Source organism: Malania oleifera, chromosome 8, assembly GCF_029873635.1.
Source record: "Malania oleifera isolate guangnan ecotype guangnan chromosome 8, ASM2987363v1, whole genome shotgun sequence".
Taxonomy (NCBI): Eukaryota; Viridiplantae; Streptophyta; class Magnoliopsida; order Santalales; family Ximeniaceae; genus Malania; species Malania oleifera.
In genome coordinates, this window is record NC_080424.1 from 26,000,371 (window position 1) to 26,017,091 (window position 16,721).

The following is a 16,721-nucleotide window of genomic DNA, read 5'->3' on the forward strand; positions in this document are numbered from 1 at the left end:
TCAGTCCAAAAATATTTAGGTAACTTATGTTCATTCAGCATAGTTCTACCCATTTCTTGTAATGACCTATTCTTTCTTTCTATGACGCCATTTTGTTGAGGGGTCTTAGGTGTAAAAAAGTTATGTGATATGCCCTCTAGGTTACAATAATTTTCTATACCTTCATTTTTAAATTCAGCGCCTTTTTCACTTCTTATATGAGTTATCTTATAGCCTTTTTCATTTTGAATTCTCTTGCAAAGTGATTACGCGCTTAAATTGCGTAATTAGGTGCTTTAATTCATGCACTGCGAATAATATTTTGTATTTAAATGCCTAATTACTCTCAATATTTTAACATTGTGTTCTATTTATAATATTTGAGTTTTATTAAGTAATTTATGAAATTTTGGTATATATATATATATATATATATATTTTTTTTTTTTTTTATTGTAGGGCAACTATCGGAAGCCAATAACCGACAACACTTTTTAATCTATGCATAACTCTCTCATCCAACCTCTGATTCAGATGATTCAGGATGCTATAGAAAGATAAGAAAATGTTCTACAATTTTTATATTTTGTATTTTGTGAAATAATGGATGTATCAAGATTGAAATTAGACGTGAAGTTAGCATATGCCGTTTTATGGATTATTTCGACAATTATTCGTAATCTTGGCGTAACTTTCTCATCCGAGCTCTGATCGAGACGATTCAAAATTTTGGGAAAATATGAAAAAGAGCTCTACATCTTTTGTGTTTTAAGTTTTGAGAGTTTCGAGCTGTACAAGGGTCGAAAGTGGGCTTGAAAGAGGAGGGCAATTCATGTACCTTCGAAAAAAAAGAAAAAAGAAAAGAAAAAAATAAAAAAAATAAAAAATGAGATGTGACCCAGCCATGCAGCCTGGTCATCTCAGATGGGTGAGGCGTTGGGTACATAGAAAGGAAAGACAAAAGAATGGAAAGAAAAAAGAAAGGAAAGAAAAGCAAAGAAAGAAAAGACAAAAGGAAAGGAAGGAATGAAAAAGGAAAGAGGAGGGATTCCTTGGGATAGTAGGGTGCGCAAGAAGAGTAGAAAGGGGGGCATCGTGCTCTGTGCTGGAGGGAGAGGCGGCACCATAGGAGAAAAAAAAAAGATTTTTCTTGGTGAGACACACAAGGGAGGCTAAACCACAGAAAATTTCTGGAAAAAATTATTTTTTGGGAGCTTTCTTATGGTTATCTTTTGGGGGTGCTGCGAAGATGCACACACAACTAGCATTAGGTACAGAATAACTCAAACAAACATTAATGAAAACTACTTCAGATTAGCATCAAAGAGCAAGCATAGTTCGAAACTGACTACATCGTTTTCCTAGAATTCAAAAATTTAGTTCATTCCGAAAATTAAATCCAACATAACAGATTTCACCATATTTTCTTCAATTTGGAGCGTACAGGAAAGATCAACACTCGCCGCACCGCCGTCGCGCGTCACGAACACCCCAAACATAGCCGTTGTTCGCCGCCTTTCGATTCTGAAAAGATATTATTTTTGCGTGCTTCCAACTCTTCTTTGCTGGCTGTGTGTGTATCTTCACAGCACCCCCAAAAGATAACCACAAGAAAGCTCCCAAAAAGTAATTTTTCCTAGAAATTTTCTGTGGTTTAGCCTCCCTTGTGTGTCTCACCAAGAAAAATCTTTTTTTTTTCTCCTATGGTGCCGCCTCTCCCTCCAGCACAGCGCACGCTGCCCCCCTTTCTACTCTTCTTGCGCACCCTACTATCCCAAGGAATCCCTCCTCTTTCCTTTTTCATTCCTTCCTTTCCTTTTGTCTTTTCTTTCCTTTCTTTTTTCTTTCCATTCTTTTGTCTTTCCTTTCTATGTACCCAGCGCCTCACCCATCTGAGATGACTCGGCTGCATGGCCAGGTCACATCTCATTTTTTATTTTTTTATTTTTTTATTTTCTTTTTTCTTTTTTTCAAAGGTACACGAACTGCCCTCCTCTTTCAAGCCCACTTTCGACCCTTGTACAGCTCATAACTCTCAAAGCTTAAAACACAAAATATGTAGAGCTCTTTTTCAGATTTTCTCATAATTTTGAATCGTCTCGATCGGAGCTCGGATGAGAAAGTTACGCCAAGATTACGAAGAATTGTCGAAATAATCCAAAAACGGCGTATGCTAACTTCTCGTCTGATTTCGATCTTGATACATCCATTATTTCGCAAAATGAAAAACATGAAAATTGTAGAAAATTTTCTTAGCTTTCTATGGCATCCTGAATCATCTAAATCGGAGGTTGGATGAGAGAGTTACGCACAGATTAAAAAGTGTCGTTGGTTATTAGCTTCCGATAGTTGCCCTACAATAAAAAAAAAAAAAAACCAAAATTTCATAAATTACTTAATAAAACTCAAATATTATAAATAGAACACAATGTTAAAATATTGAGAGTAATTAGACATTTAAATACAAAATAATATTCGTAATGCATGAATTAAAGCACCTAATTACGCAATTTAAGCGCGTAATCACACCCCCCAACTAAAGTTTTGCTAGTCCCTAGCAAATAACGTGAATGCAATTTAGGGTGGTGTTATACCAATGAATGAATACACAGGCAACACAACCATACCCTTTCACATACAGGAATATCACCAAATTACAAACAAACTCATTCATACCCAATTCACGCAACTCCGAAGTAAGTCATTCATGCAGATCTCATCATTATATAGCCATTAAGAACAGTAAACTCACGTAAAATTAACCAGCGAACACAATTCAGAGTTAATGTAGCCATATAAATTCAAGTATAAATAGGCAAAATCTTGAAGCACGTGTAATGTGTGTGACTCGTTACACCCAGGATATCCGTGGACACCTAAAGAACTGTCGCTTTGACTCGGCCTAACTGGTATACCCTAAAAAACACTCAAAAAGGATGGGTTCACTCATCGTATGTGAGAAGTGTCATGATCAAACATTCCACATACTGCAAGGAACAAACACTAAATATATGGAGTGGACTAGTCTGAAAAGGATCAAGCCTATTTAGGAGGTGTCGGGTCCTTCACCCTAGCATCTTCTCACCTACTCGCTATGTCCAACCGAGACCACTCTAGATCAACTTATTCACAAACTAAGCGTGAATACATCTGAGGCATTAGGCGGGTGAAGAGTCTTCATATGTGGATAATATGCGTCTTGTCCTTGACTTTTGTTGTAGTTGTGTGGAGTAGGTATTAATCTTCCACCTCTTCTAGGGTATTTCTATTTCTCTTTTTCTTTCTTCTGCTCATTTTTCAATTTCTTTCTTTTCATGGTCAATTAGGACAATCATAACACTTTTTTTATTGTTTTCATACCACCCATGTGCATTAAGCTCGAACAAGAGTCCATGAAATAAGTCTATTTCTAGGGGTGGTTCGGCCTTCACATCTTGAGTAGGCTACAAGACCTAACCACTAGATGTTACCTCTAGGCTAGCAATTCAAAAACCATGACTAGTGTACAAAGAGTATCCAGAAAAAATAGGGAAAGTTGAGTTTCATGAACTCTAAATTGACGTCAAAACTCAAAAGAGCGATAAATGGCTCAACAGTACCTCACAAGGTGTCAAAGTCTCCACGGGTGCTCTCTCAGTGTTCACAAGGATTCCTAAGTGTTACAAGTCACGTGTGTAACACCCCGACCCCGAGGGGCCTGGGATATTAACTTTTTACTATTAATTTACAGCGGAAGCAAATAAACTCAAATTTTATTCATACCAGAGCGCTAATTATCCATATTACAATCATTTATTTCAAAAGAAGGAAAATTACACAAACATAAATATCTGAAACCATACTAATATTTCTAATCAATCTTTATTTTTCTAATCCCCACCCGCATGCTTGCTAAGCCTGATTCCCGACATGTCCTTCAGAGTTATCTGAAATAAAATATGATTAGGATGAGACGACGCTCAGTAAGTAAATAAGATTATTATTAGTGTGTGGCCAAAATGAGTTTTTAAAGAATTTCGTAAAACAATAATGAATACTATAACTTCAAGACTGCTTTTAGAATAAACATAAATTTAAAAATTTCTGCATAAAACTTTTGTCATCAATTTCAACAGTAAATTTTTACAATCATATACTATAACTGCTAAATTAAACTTTTAACTTTAAAACTGTAAAAATATTTAATGATAAACATACATATACTTTTCCTTATACGTTTTCCTTAGATCGTCATTTAAGTACCAAAATGATCCTTTTCACGTAAACTTACACTTTTCTTTCAAATCATCAGTAACTTTGTACGCGTAATTAAATATGTATAAATATATATTATAAAAACCCACCCTTAGGCCTGTTTGCCGTAAGTCATGTTTACCCCCATGACTGGGTTGTGCGGTCCGAAGACTGGACTTAGCTGGCTGGCCGACCAAACTAAATCAACGTACGTAAACTTTAAGTGAGATTTTCCTTATTAAGTCCTGGACTTAAACCAGGTGTGCACTCAGGAGAAATCCACTAACATAAATAACCACTCTGTAAACAGTGTGGGTGCACTCTGATCCGTATAAACTTTAAGCTGCGGTACCGAGCATCTGTAACCTTGAACTTTCATTGCCATAAGGGGTTTTAAAATCATCTTATTATAATTTATGCAAATTTAAAATAATATCGTAAAAATCTCATCTTTACTCATATTTACATAAAAAAAATGTAACGTAGAAATAAACTCATGCCACACAATTTTTGTGTTAAAAATATATATAATTTTATTTTGAATAGAAAGAAATGCTGAAAATTTACCCGAGGGGATTGGAACATTTCTTAACCCAAAAATAGATGCAAGTATATTAAAGATAGAACTGGTATAATTAAATATGCGTAAAAATAAACTCATGGAAATTTTGTGGAACTAAGTAACATAATTAAAATTTACGTACAAAATAAGCTCGGGTATGAATTTAAAATAAAAAGAAACTAACATAATCAAAATTTACTTACCTTCTTCTTTTACCGTGTGCTACGAACACAATAATTATCTTTAAGAAATGAGATCGGAAAAAGTGGGTGATTAAGAATTTATTCAAAAATTCTCTCTCCACCACAAATTCTTTCACTCACTAATCCTTCTCTTCCTTGGAAAATTGTTGTGAAAAATGAAGGTTGAGAGCTCCCTATTTATAGGAAAATTTTGGGGAAGAAATAGAATTTATAAAAGTGTGGGGAGATGGGTGAAATTAAAATTTTAAAAATTAAAGAATGGGCAAGGGATGGGCAAGGTATGGGTTGAGTGGAGGCTATTTGGGAGTGCTTGCCACCATTCCCACTAAATAAATTTTTAATTAATTACTTACCTAATTAATTAATCCATTACCTAACTAATTATTTTATTATTTTTCTTAATCATTATTATCATTATTATTATCATTGTTATTAATTTTAAACTTGAGTGGAGGCCATTTGGGAGTGCTTGCCACCATTCTCACTAAATAAATTTTTAATTAATTACTTACCTTATTAATTAATCCATTACCTAACTAATTATTTTATTATTTTATTATTTTTCTTAATCATTATTATTATCATTGTTATTAATTTTAAACTATATTAAGTATTTATTTATTTTATTTTATTTTTGAACAAGAATTAAATTTAAATTTTAAAAACTCATGTGGGCCCCACATGGTCTTGTGGGCCCCATGTAGTCTTGTGGGCCCCACACAATTTCGAGACCCAAATGGATCGTACGTAATTCCAATAACTCTTATACGATTTTATGCATCCTGCATAGTTTTGAGACTTGCGAAAACCTTCATACGGTTTCGGGACTCATGTGGGCCCCACACAGTCTTGTGGGCCCCGCATAGGATACCTATATTATTATTATTTTATCATATATTTCTTCAAATTATATCAGTTAAAACATTATTTTATGTACTCATTTACGTATATAAACAGTGTCTTGTGGCTCCGGGACTCATGTGGACCCCACATAGTCTTGTGGGCCCCACATATGATACCTATATTACTATCATCTTATTATGTATTTCTACAAATTATGTCTATCAAAACACTATTTTATGTATATATACTTATTTACGTATACAAACAGTATCTATCCTGTTTATCCTATGAAATTCCATTTTGACCAGGCCGACCTCCAGGGAGCGACTGAGCCGCAATGGTCTCTGAGCACTCGCTAAGACAAGGTCTTTCTTAGGCATCAAACATGGAATCAAGGATCCTACAGAAAAACACTTCCGTATTGATATTAACTTAATGACTATTTTTATTATTTTATTATTATTGTACTTTAATCATATATATATATATATATATATATATATATATTTTTGGGTCATCACAATCTCCCCTCCTTATAAAAATTTCGTCCTCGAAATTTGCTAATTTAAAATGAGTACTGTATAATTGGTTTGCGCTATTAGAAAGAGTAAATTGATTAATGATTTAATTAAGTCTTAGAATAGATTGAGGGTCAATTTGACTAAGTATTTTATTTTGGGAATTGAAGTGTGAATCGTCGGTCTAATAGTGGTTGAAATGGAAAAGAAATTCAGAAGATGTGGAAAAGGATAATTATATATATATATATATATATATATATATTATACATGTCCTATAAAAATAAAATGAAATCTGGCCTTTAGAGCCTAAGATCAACGTCAACATATGTTGAAGTACTAGCGGTGTCACTGCTAACTTCCAGAGTCCTTTCTTGGCAGAGACCTCTTCGAATGTCACCGGCTTGGGTCGGAAAAAGGGAGAGAACGCCCATTTGTTCTGCGAAGGAGGAAGAGTTGCTCTCTTCCCGAGTTATTGGTGGCCCGTATATGAGTCTCATTGCGAATCGGATTTCCTTGAAATGGTGAAGTAGGCCAGCATTATCCGAAACCCTTAGTGTGGTGACTGCGATATTACCATTGTAAGGGATATGACTCATTGGTGAGATATTAGTTGTAAGTTTCACAGTCGGGATATTCTCGATAGGGAAGAGGGTTGGAAGAATGGCAGGGGCACTGCTCGGATCAGTAGTGGCGGAGGAGGTAATATGGAGAATTGATGGGGCAGTAGTTGAAGTAGTGGCTTCTCCAACTGATTCCTGCCTACGCCTACGGTTCTCAAACCAAAAGCGCACATTCCTCGGCTCGATTGGACCATACCTTCGAAGTTGTGCTGCAAGTAAGATAGTTCGCTCCACAGAAGGGAGTTCCCCTTGACTGCTGCGGAAGGCCTCCTCTAAAATCTCCAGCTGTGCCTTGCTAGGTTTCCATCGTTGGACTGGCGATTTAGTGCTGCTCTCAGTAGCTTGAGGAGTTGGGTGATTTGGCAACATTTTTGAGTAATGAGACAACTAAGAGACAAATTGGGAAGAGCTAATCACTACAAACCGAAATGTGATTGTTCAAGATGATAGAAAGTTGTGATGTTTAGAGTTTGAGAAGGGCAGACCCCTTTTTATAAGGGGATGGCCGCGTGTTGTGGAAATCGAGAGAGAGCGACGTGTACTACGAGATTTGAGGGAGAGCGACGAGTGTCACGGATATCGAGCAACGTGTTTTGCATAAATCGAGGGAAAACGATGTGTGTCGTGAGAATCGAGAGAGGGTGACACGTGTCACAGATATCAATTAACGCTTTTTGCACAAATTGAGGGAGAACGACCCGTGTCACGAGAACCGAGAGAGGGTGCGACGTGTGCCTCGAGTGATGCATTTTTCAAAAATCGAGGGAGAGCGATATGTGTCGCGGAAATCGAGCAAGCGACATGTATTGCAAAATTTGCGGACTCAAGGTTCTTTTTATATTTCTACATCTTTATTAATGTGTTAACTATAATTAATTTCATCCTTATGTCACTACTTGGGTGGGTGGCCTAGTGGTAAGGAACCGGCCGTGCATCCATGTGATCACGTGTTCGAATCCCCACTACGCCCAAGTGGTCTCATGCCCTGACCTTGCTTCGGGGGTAAGTGAGCTATAGCCGATGATTTCCACCCATGAGGCCCATTTTTTTTTTTATAACCACAAGAGTACCCCTTTTAAATATATATATTCCATTAATATTTGGTATTATTATTATTATTATTAGATCAAATATATGTTGGGCATGTTTAGCCAATTGATGATTTGACAATGGTTAGTTATTTGAAAGAAATTAGTAAATTTTTATATTGCTTTCATTAAAAAATATATATATATTTTTTTTATATAGAAAATTTTAAGTTGTATTAACTTTTATAAATTTATACAAAATTAAAGGTTTCATCAAAATTTGTACTCCTAAATTAAACTTGGATACTTGATGGAAATTGAATATGTAATGAAAAAAAAAATAGATATATTTAACCTGCACATGCTAAGGGATTATATATATATTGAATTTAAATATATATAATATTTAAATTATATTTAATTCCTTATAAATTAATACAAAATTAAAATTAAAGATTTTGTAAAAATATATTTTCCTAAATTAAGCTTGAATGTTCTATTGATAACTGAATATGTGATGTAAAAAAAAAAAAAATACATATTCATATCCAACTTATACATGCAAAGAAATTTTGGGTAAATTCAGATTTCATAATAAACCGTTTGCTCATATCTATTTGTATGTGTAGCACTTCTAAATTCAGTAAGATCTAATGGGTTATTTCTTATATATTTAGTGAAAATAACAACAGTAAAAATAATTAAATCTCAGATATTATTATTATATTTATATATATAAAAATTTTAAATTATTAATGCATTTGACAATTAATTATGAATCATCAATATGGGTACGTGTTTCTATAAACATAAATAACATATTTAAATTAATTAACGTGTCTTCAATAATACTACTATTTTTCTTAGAGAATTTATAATTATACCTGTCCTTGGGAGCCTTCACGTAAATCTCATTTCCTCCAATGCTACTATCTTGAGGATCCATTCTTAAATAATGATCAAATGTTATTTTAAAATCATAAATCTATTATTAACGTATAAAAATATAACAAACTAAAATAAATATTCTAAACTACCCAATCCTACCCAAATCATATTTTATACCTATGCTCTGATAAAATTTATATATTAGATTATGCAGAACCTATATCCTATGCTTTGGTAAAATTATTTCTTTAAAGTCTACAGAACCTATAACCTATTGCTCTGATACCAAATGTAACACCCCGACCCCGAGGGGCCTGGGATATTAACTTTTTACTACTAATTTACAGCGGAAGCAAATAAACTCAAATTTTATTCATACCAGAGCGCTAATTATCCATATTACAATCATTTATTTCAAAAGAAGGAAAATTACACAAACATAAATATCTGAAACCATACTAATATTTCTAATCAATCTTTATTTTTCTAATCCCCACCCGCATGCTTGCTAAGCCTGATTCCCGACATGTCCTTCAGAGTTATCTGAAATAAAATATGATTAGGATGAGACGACGCTCAGTAAGTAAATAAGATTATTATTAGTGTGTGGCCAAAATGAGTTTTTAAAGAATTTCGTAAAACAATAATGAATACTATAACTTCAAGACTGCTTTTAGAATAAACATAAATTTAAAAATTTCTGCATAAAACTTTTGTCATCAATTTCAACAGTAAATTTTTACAATCATATACTATAACTGCTAAATTAAACTTTTAACTTTAAAACTGTAAAAATATTTAATGATAAACATACATATACTTTTCCTTATACGTTTTCCTTAGATCGTCATTTAAGTACCAAAATGATCCTTTTCACGTAAACTTACACTTTTCTTTCAAATCATCAGTAACTTTGTACGCGTAATTAAATATGTATAAATATATATTATAAAAACCCACCCTTAGGCCTGTTTGCCGTAAGTCATGTTTACCCCCATGACTGGGTTGTGCGGTCCGAAGACTGGACTTAGCTGGCTGGCCGACCAAACTAAATCAACGTACGTAAACTTTAAGTGAGATTTTCCTTATTAAGTCCTGGACTTAAACCAGGTGTGCACTCAGGAGAAATCCACTAACATAAATAACCACTCTGTAAACAGTGTGGGTGCACTCTGATCCGTATAAACTTTAAGCTGCGGTACCGAGCATCTGTAACCTTGAACTTTCATTGCCATAAGGGGTTTTAAAATCATCTTATTATAATTTATGCAAATTTAAAATAATATCGTAAAAATCTCATCTTTACTCATATTTACATAAAAAAAATGTAACGTAGAAATAAACTCATGCCACACAATTTTTGTGTTAAAAATATATATAATTTTATTTTTGAATAGAAAGAAATGCTGAAAATTTACCCGAGGGGATTGGAACATTTCTTAACCCAAAAATAGATGCAAGTATATTGAAGATAGAACTGGTATAATTAAATATGCGTAAAAATAAACTCATGGAAATTTTGTGGAACTAAGTAACATAATTAAAATTTACGTACAAAATAAGCTCGGGTATGAATTTAAAATAAAAAGAAACTAACATAATCAAAATTTACTTACCTTCTTCTTTTACCGTGTGCTACGAACACAATAATTATCTTTAAGAAATGAGATCGGAAAAAGTGGGTGATTAAGAATTTATTCAAAAATTCTCTCTCCACCACAAATTCTTTCACTCACTAATCCTTCTCTTCCTTGGAAAATTGTTGTGAAAAATGAAGGTTGAGAGCTCCCTATTTATAGGAAAATTTTGGGGAAGAAATAGAATTTATAAAAGTGTGGGGAGATGGGTGAAATTAAAATTTTAAAAATTAAAGAATGGGCAAGGGATGGGCAAGGTATGGGTTGAGTGGAGGCTATTTGGGAGTGCTTGCCACCATTCCCACTAAATAAATTTTTAATTAATTACTTACCTAATTAATTAATCCATTACCTAACTAATTATTTTATTATTTTTCTTAATCATTATTATCATTATTATTATCATTGTTATTAATTTTAAACTTGAGTGGAGGCCATTTGGGAGTGCTTGCCACCATTCTCACTAAATAAATTTTTAATTAATTACTTACCTTATTAATTAATCCATTACCTAACTAATTATTTTATTATTTTATTATTTTTCTTAATCATTATTATTATCATTGTTATTAATTTTAAACTATATTAAGTATTTATTTTATTTTATTTTATTTTTGAACAAGAATTAAATTTAAATTTTAAAAACTCATGTGGGCCCCACATGGTCTTGTGGGCCCCATGTAGTCTTGTGGGCCCCACACAATTTCGAGACCCAAATGGATCGTACGTAATTCCAATAACTCTTATACGATTTTATGCATCCTGCATAGTTTTGAGACTTGCGAAAACCTTCATACGGTTTCGGGACTCATGTGGGCCCCACACAGTCTTGTGGGCCCCGCATAGGATACCTATATTATTATTATTTTATCATATATTTCTTCAAATTATATCAGTTAAAACATTATTTTATGTACTCATTTACGTATATAAACAGTGTCTTGTGGCTCCGGGACTCATGTGGACCCCACATAGTCTTGTGGGCCCCACATATGATACCTATATTACTATCATCTTATTATGTATTTCTACAAATTATGTCTATCAAAACACTATTTTATGTATATATACTTATTTACGTATACAAACAGTATCTATCCTGTTTATCCTATGAAATTCCATTTTGACCAGGCCGACCTCCAGGGAGCGACTGAGCCGCAATGGTCTCTGAGCACTCGCTAAGACAAGGTCTTTCTTAGGCATCAAACATGGAATCAAGGATCCTACAGAAAAACACTTCCGTATTGATATTAACTTAATGACTATTTTTATTATTTTATTATTATTGTACTTTAATCATATATATATATATATATATATATATATATTTTTGGGTCATCACAACGTGAACGTGTATTTTTTAGCCTCAAGAGATACCATGTATATATAAGAGTTTATATGGCCATACTAACACAATTGCACTACCAATCAACTTTCAATGAGTCCTAGTTTAGCCATATAAATAGAAACCACACATAAATGACCCAAGTATGTACTCCTAGGTTATATGCAAGTATATGAAGGGCATAAGTAGCGTCACGCATGGCCTAATCATCCATATTCACACATTTTTTTTTTCAATGTTATTCAAAAATGAGAAAGATTGAAGAAAAGAAAGAAACTTCCCTGACTTATTGGTGAATCCGTCGAGGAGTTTAATTTTTAGCTCTATACTCATGCCAAATAAACCTGCATCGAAAATCTAAATTATTCAAAAGTGCATAGATAAATAAATAAATAATAAAGATAAAGGAAATAAACAAAAGAAAAACTCTTTGGGTTGCCTCCCATAAGCGCTTGTTTTAACGTCTCCAACCAGACGTTTCAATCTTCATCAACCAGGATCACCAAGAGGAATAAATGCACAGTTCCTCTCCATTTGTTCTCCATAATAGTGCTTCAATCTCTGACCATTAACTCTGAATATATTCCATGGGAAGAGTCTTAATCTTGAGTTGAATAGTAGAACCTTTTGTCCTAGAGCAAACTCACGCCTGATAATATGTTTTTCATGCCACTTCTTCGTCTGCTCTTTGTAGATTTTTGCATTTTCATACGCATCACCCGAGAATGCATAGCGAAGATGCTTAGGGAATTGTTTCAACTTTAGAGATATAGGTTGCTGCATCTTTTCTTTAGAGATTATAGAATCCGTCTTTGCTACCATAGGTTCTAGCCTCCCCACACGGTGCTGTGTTGTAATTTGCTGCAAGGATCATTCTAGGTGATCAGCTTGTACATCTTTTTGAAAGACTTTTTCTACACCTTGTTGAATGACGTCTACCCGAAAGCAAGTGCTTGGATCTTCTGGGAATTTCATGTCTTGGTAGATGTTGAACATAACCTTTTCCTTATCCACTCTCAATGTTAACTCACCCTTTTAAACATCAATTAAAGCCCTTCCAGTGGCCAAGAATGGTCGGCCAAGAATTAGCGGGACTTCTTGGTCTTCCTCCATATCTAACACCACAAAATCAGCAGGAAAAATAAATTTATCCACTTTTACCAATACATCTTCTATGATTCCACGTGGATACTTGATGGATCGGTTTGCTAGTTGCAACGAAATGGTTGTTTGTTTCATCTCTCCAAGTCCCAATTTCCTGCAAACCAAAAGTGGCATAAGATTAATACTAGCACCAAGATCACATAAAACTTTATCAAAAAATAAATTTCCAAAAGTGCAAGGCAAAGTAAAACTCCCTGGATTTTTTAATTTTTGAGGCAATTTCTTTTGAAGAATAGCACTACACTCCTCGGTAAGCTTCACTGTTTCGAATTCCTCCAACCTTCTTTTCTTTGAAATGATCTCCTTCAGGAATTTGACATAGTTTGGCATTTGTTCCAAGGCATCTGCAAAAGGAATATTTATGTGAATTTTCTTAAAAATATCCAAAAATTTAGAAAATTACTTATCTAATTTTTGCTTTTGAAAGCGTTGAGGATAAGGAAGTGGAGTAGAGAGAATAGGAGGATTGTCAAGAAATGAAATTGCTGGAAGCGTGTCCATCTCTCTTGGTGTGTCATCCACAATCTCCTCTTCTTCCCCTTTATTCTTGCTTCGGCCATTCTTTTCAGGTGTAGGTGTGGACATGGTTTCCTTTGCTGGTGATTTCTCAATTTCTCTTCCACTCCTAAGTGTGATGACATTGCATTGTTCCTCAGGATTCACTTCTGTGTTGCTAGGAAAAGTTCCTCTCTGTTGGGTATTTATAGTCGTGGCCAGTTGCCCAATTTGCATTTCAAGGTTCTTCATAGTGGCTCCCATATTGTTGCAATGAGTCTCAATGTTGTCTAGTTGTGCATCTGTCTTTTTAAACCTTGCTTTTGTCTCTTTAACAAAAGATATCATGGCATCCTCAAGTGACATCTTCTTCTCACCTTGATGACTCTCAAATCCTGCAGGAGGTTGCAGCACATTCCTTATATTTCCATAAGACAAATTCTCATGATTTCGAAGCCCTGAATGGTAATATTGTGGCAAAGGATCACCACGATAATTGTAGTTCCGATTATTGATGTATTGAACCTGTTCTTGACTCGCTCCAATACTCGAATCTGTCCTACTTGTAGCTGCCACATATTCTGCACCTTGTGGTATCCTCTGGGTTGTCAAAGCTGAAATCTGATGGGATAGAGAAGCGACTTGAGTTGAAAGTGTAGCAAACGGCTCCAATTCATGAATTCCAGCAACTTTCTTAGCCATAGTTCTTTCAGTTGGCCAGTGATAGTTATTTGAGGCCATTTCTTCCAAAAGAGCAGTAGCACCCTCAGGTGTCTTTGACATCAAAGTTCCCCCAGATGCAGCAACAACTAAAGTCCGCGTTTGCCCATTTAACCCATTATAGAACATCTGAATTTGCAACCAATCCGGCAATCCATGTTGTGGGCAGCGTCGAATCAAATCTTTATACCTTTCCCATGCTTCATAGAGTGATTCAAAATCATGCTGCTTGAATTGACCAATCTCACTCCTGAGTTAAGCTGTTTTTGCAGGTGGAAAGAATTTAGCTAGAAATTTTTCTGCCATGTCCTGCCAACTAGTAATACTCCCAAGTTGTAGCGACTGTAGCCAACCTCTTGCTTTGTCCCTCAAAGAGAAAGGGAATAATCTCAGTCTAATGGTGTCTTCAGTAACACCATTGATCTTCACAGTATCACAAATCTCCAAAAACATAGCCAGATGGATATTGGGATCATCAAGTGGCGATCCACTGAATTGGGCCTGCTGCACCATGCTGATTAATGCGGGTTTGAGCTCAAAATTGTTGGCATTAATGGGCTGGCGTCTGATACCCAAATAATTGTCATTCACAACTGGTTGCACATAATCCTTCAAGGCGCGTGACTGCACATTATCTTGTTCGTTCTCCATGGCTAATACCCTCTTTTTCCTTAGTGCTCTAAGCGTTCTTTCAATCTCCGGATCAAAATGAATAATGTCACGTGTTCTAGCCCTGCGCATCCAACATAAAAAAAAACACACAAGAAATACAAAAAAAAAAAAAAAATAATAAAAAAAATAAAAAAAATAAAGAAAATAAATAAATAAAAATATAAAAAGATAATTCTAAATTAAAACCAAGATAACTTTGTATCGATATTGGCAAAAATAAGATAAACTCAATCCCCGGCAACGGCGCCAAAAATTTGACCGGTACAAACTGCAAGTGCACAGTATCGTAGTTTTATAATATAATGATGTGTAGAGTATCGTCCTCAGGGATTGATGTCTTAATTTTACTAAGTACCGAAATTTTACTAACCTTGATTTTATTTAGAAAAATTAATAATTTTAAACTGTAAAATTTAAACAAAACTACTTTAAATAAACTATTCAGAAGAATTTAAAACTGGATACCGCGTGTCAAATTGATGATGGTGAAAACTTCTAGGAAACCGATTTCACCTAGTTTCTCACTATGCTTTACTCATTTAGCTAATTCAACTTCGTTTTCTCTGTTTGTTAGCAAATCGCCAATTTTTCCAAAAGCCTCTTTCGATAGTCAATCAGAACCTATTCTTGTTTATTATTTAACATAAGAGTATACAAATTAATAAAGCAAGAACGCAGTAAGACCCTTGATTTTTAATGTTACGTAGGTTCATACAAGTCTTTCGATCTCTATATTTACCTACGCTGAATTATCCAAGATCTATCCTATAATCCCCCCTTTTGGTAGCAAATCACAAGACTAAAATCATTTAATTAATGGCCAGTTAATTAAAAGCATTAGGCACAAAATAACTCAAACAAATATTAATGAAAACTACTTCAGATTAGCATCGAAGAACAAGCATAGTTCGAAACTGGCTACATCGTTTTCCTAGAATTCAAAAATTTAGTTCATTCCGAAAATTAAATCCAACATAACAGATTTCACCATATTTTCTTCAATTTGGAGCGTACGGGAAAGATCAACACTCGCCGCACGGCCGTCGCGCGTCACGAACACCCTGAACACCGCTGTTGTTCGCTGCCTTTCAATTCTGAAAAGATATTATTTTTGCGTGCTTCCAACTCTCCTTTGCTGGCTGTGTGTGTATCTTCGCAACACCCCTAAAACATAACCACAAGAAAGCTCCCAAAAATTATTTTTCCTAGAAATTTTCTGTGGTTTAGCCTCCCTTGTGTGTCTCACCAAGAAAAATCTTTTTTTTTTTCTCTTATGGTACCGCCTCTCCCTCCAGCACAGTGCATGCTGCCCCCCTTTCTACTCTTCTTGCGCACCCTACTATCCCAAGGAATCCCTCTTCTTTCCTTTTTCATTCCTTCCTTTCCTTTTGTCTTTTCTTTCCTTTCTTTTTTCTTTCCATTATTTTGTCTTTCCTTTCTATGTACCCAGTGCCTCACCCATATGAGATGAGCCGGCTGCATGGCCGGGTCACATCTCATTTTTTATTTTTTTTATTTTTTTATTATTTTTTATTTTTTTCAAAGGTACACGAACTGCCCTCCTCTTTCAAGCCCACTTTCGACCCTTGTACAGCTCGTAACTCTCAAAGCTTAAAACACAAAAGATGTAGAGCTCTTTTTCATATTTTCCTAAAATTTTGAATCGTTTCGATCGGAGCTCGTATGAGAAAGTTACGCCAAGATTACGAAGAATTGTCGAAATAATCCATAAAACAGAGTATGCTAACTTCACGTCCGATTTCGATCTTGATGCATCCATTATTTCACAAAATGCAAAACATGAAAATTGT

General features: G+C 34.6%; 1 non-coding gene across 1 annotated transcript; it reads left to right on the top strand.

The window, feature by feature from the left end:
- The first annotated feature begins 14,389 nt into the window (after nt 1-14,389).
- LOC131163272 (small nucleolar RNA R71) lies at nt 14,390-14,496 on the top strand. Its single transcript, XR_009139043.1, has one exon. It is a non-coding gene; the product is annotated as a small nucleolar RNA R71 (small nucleolar RNA).
- The last annotated feature ends 2,225 nt before the right edge of the window (nt 14,497-16,721 follow it).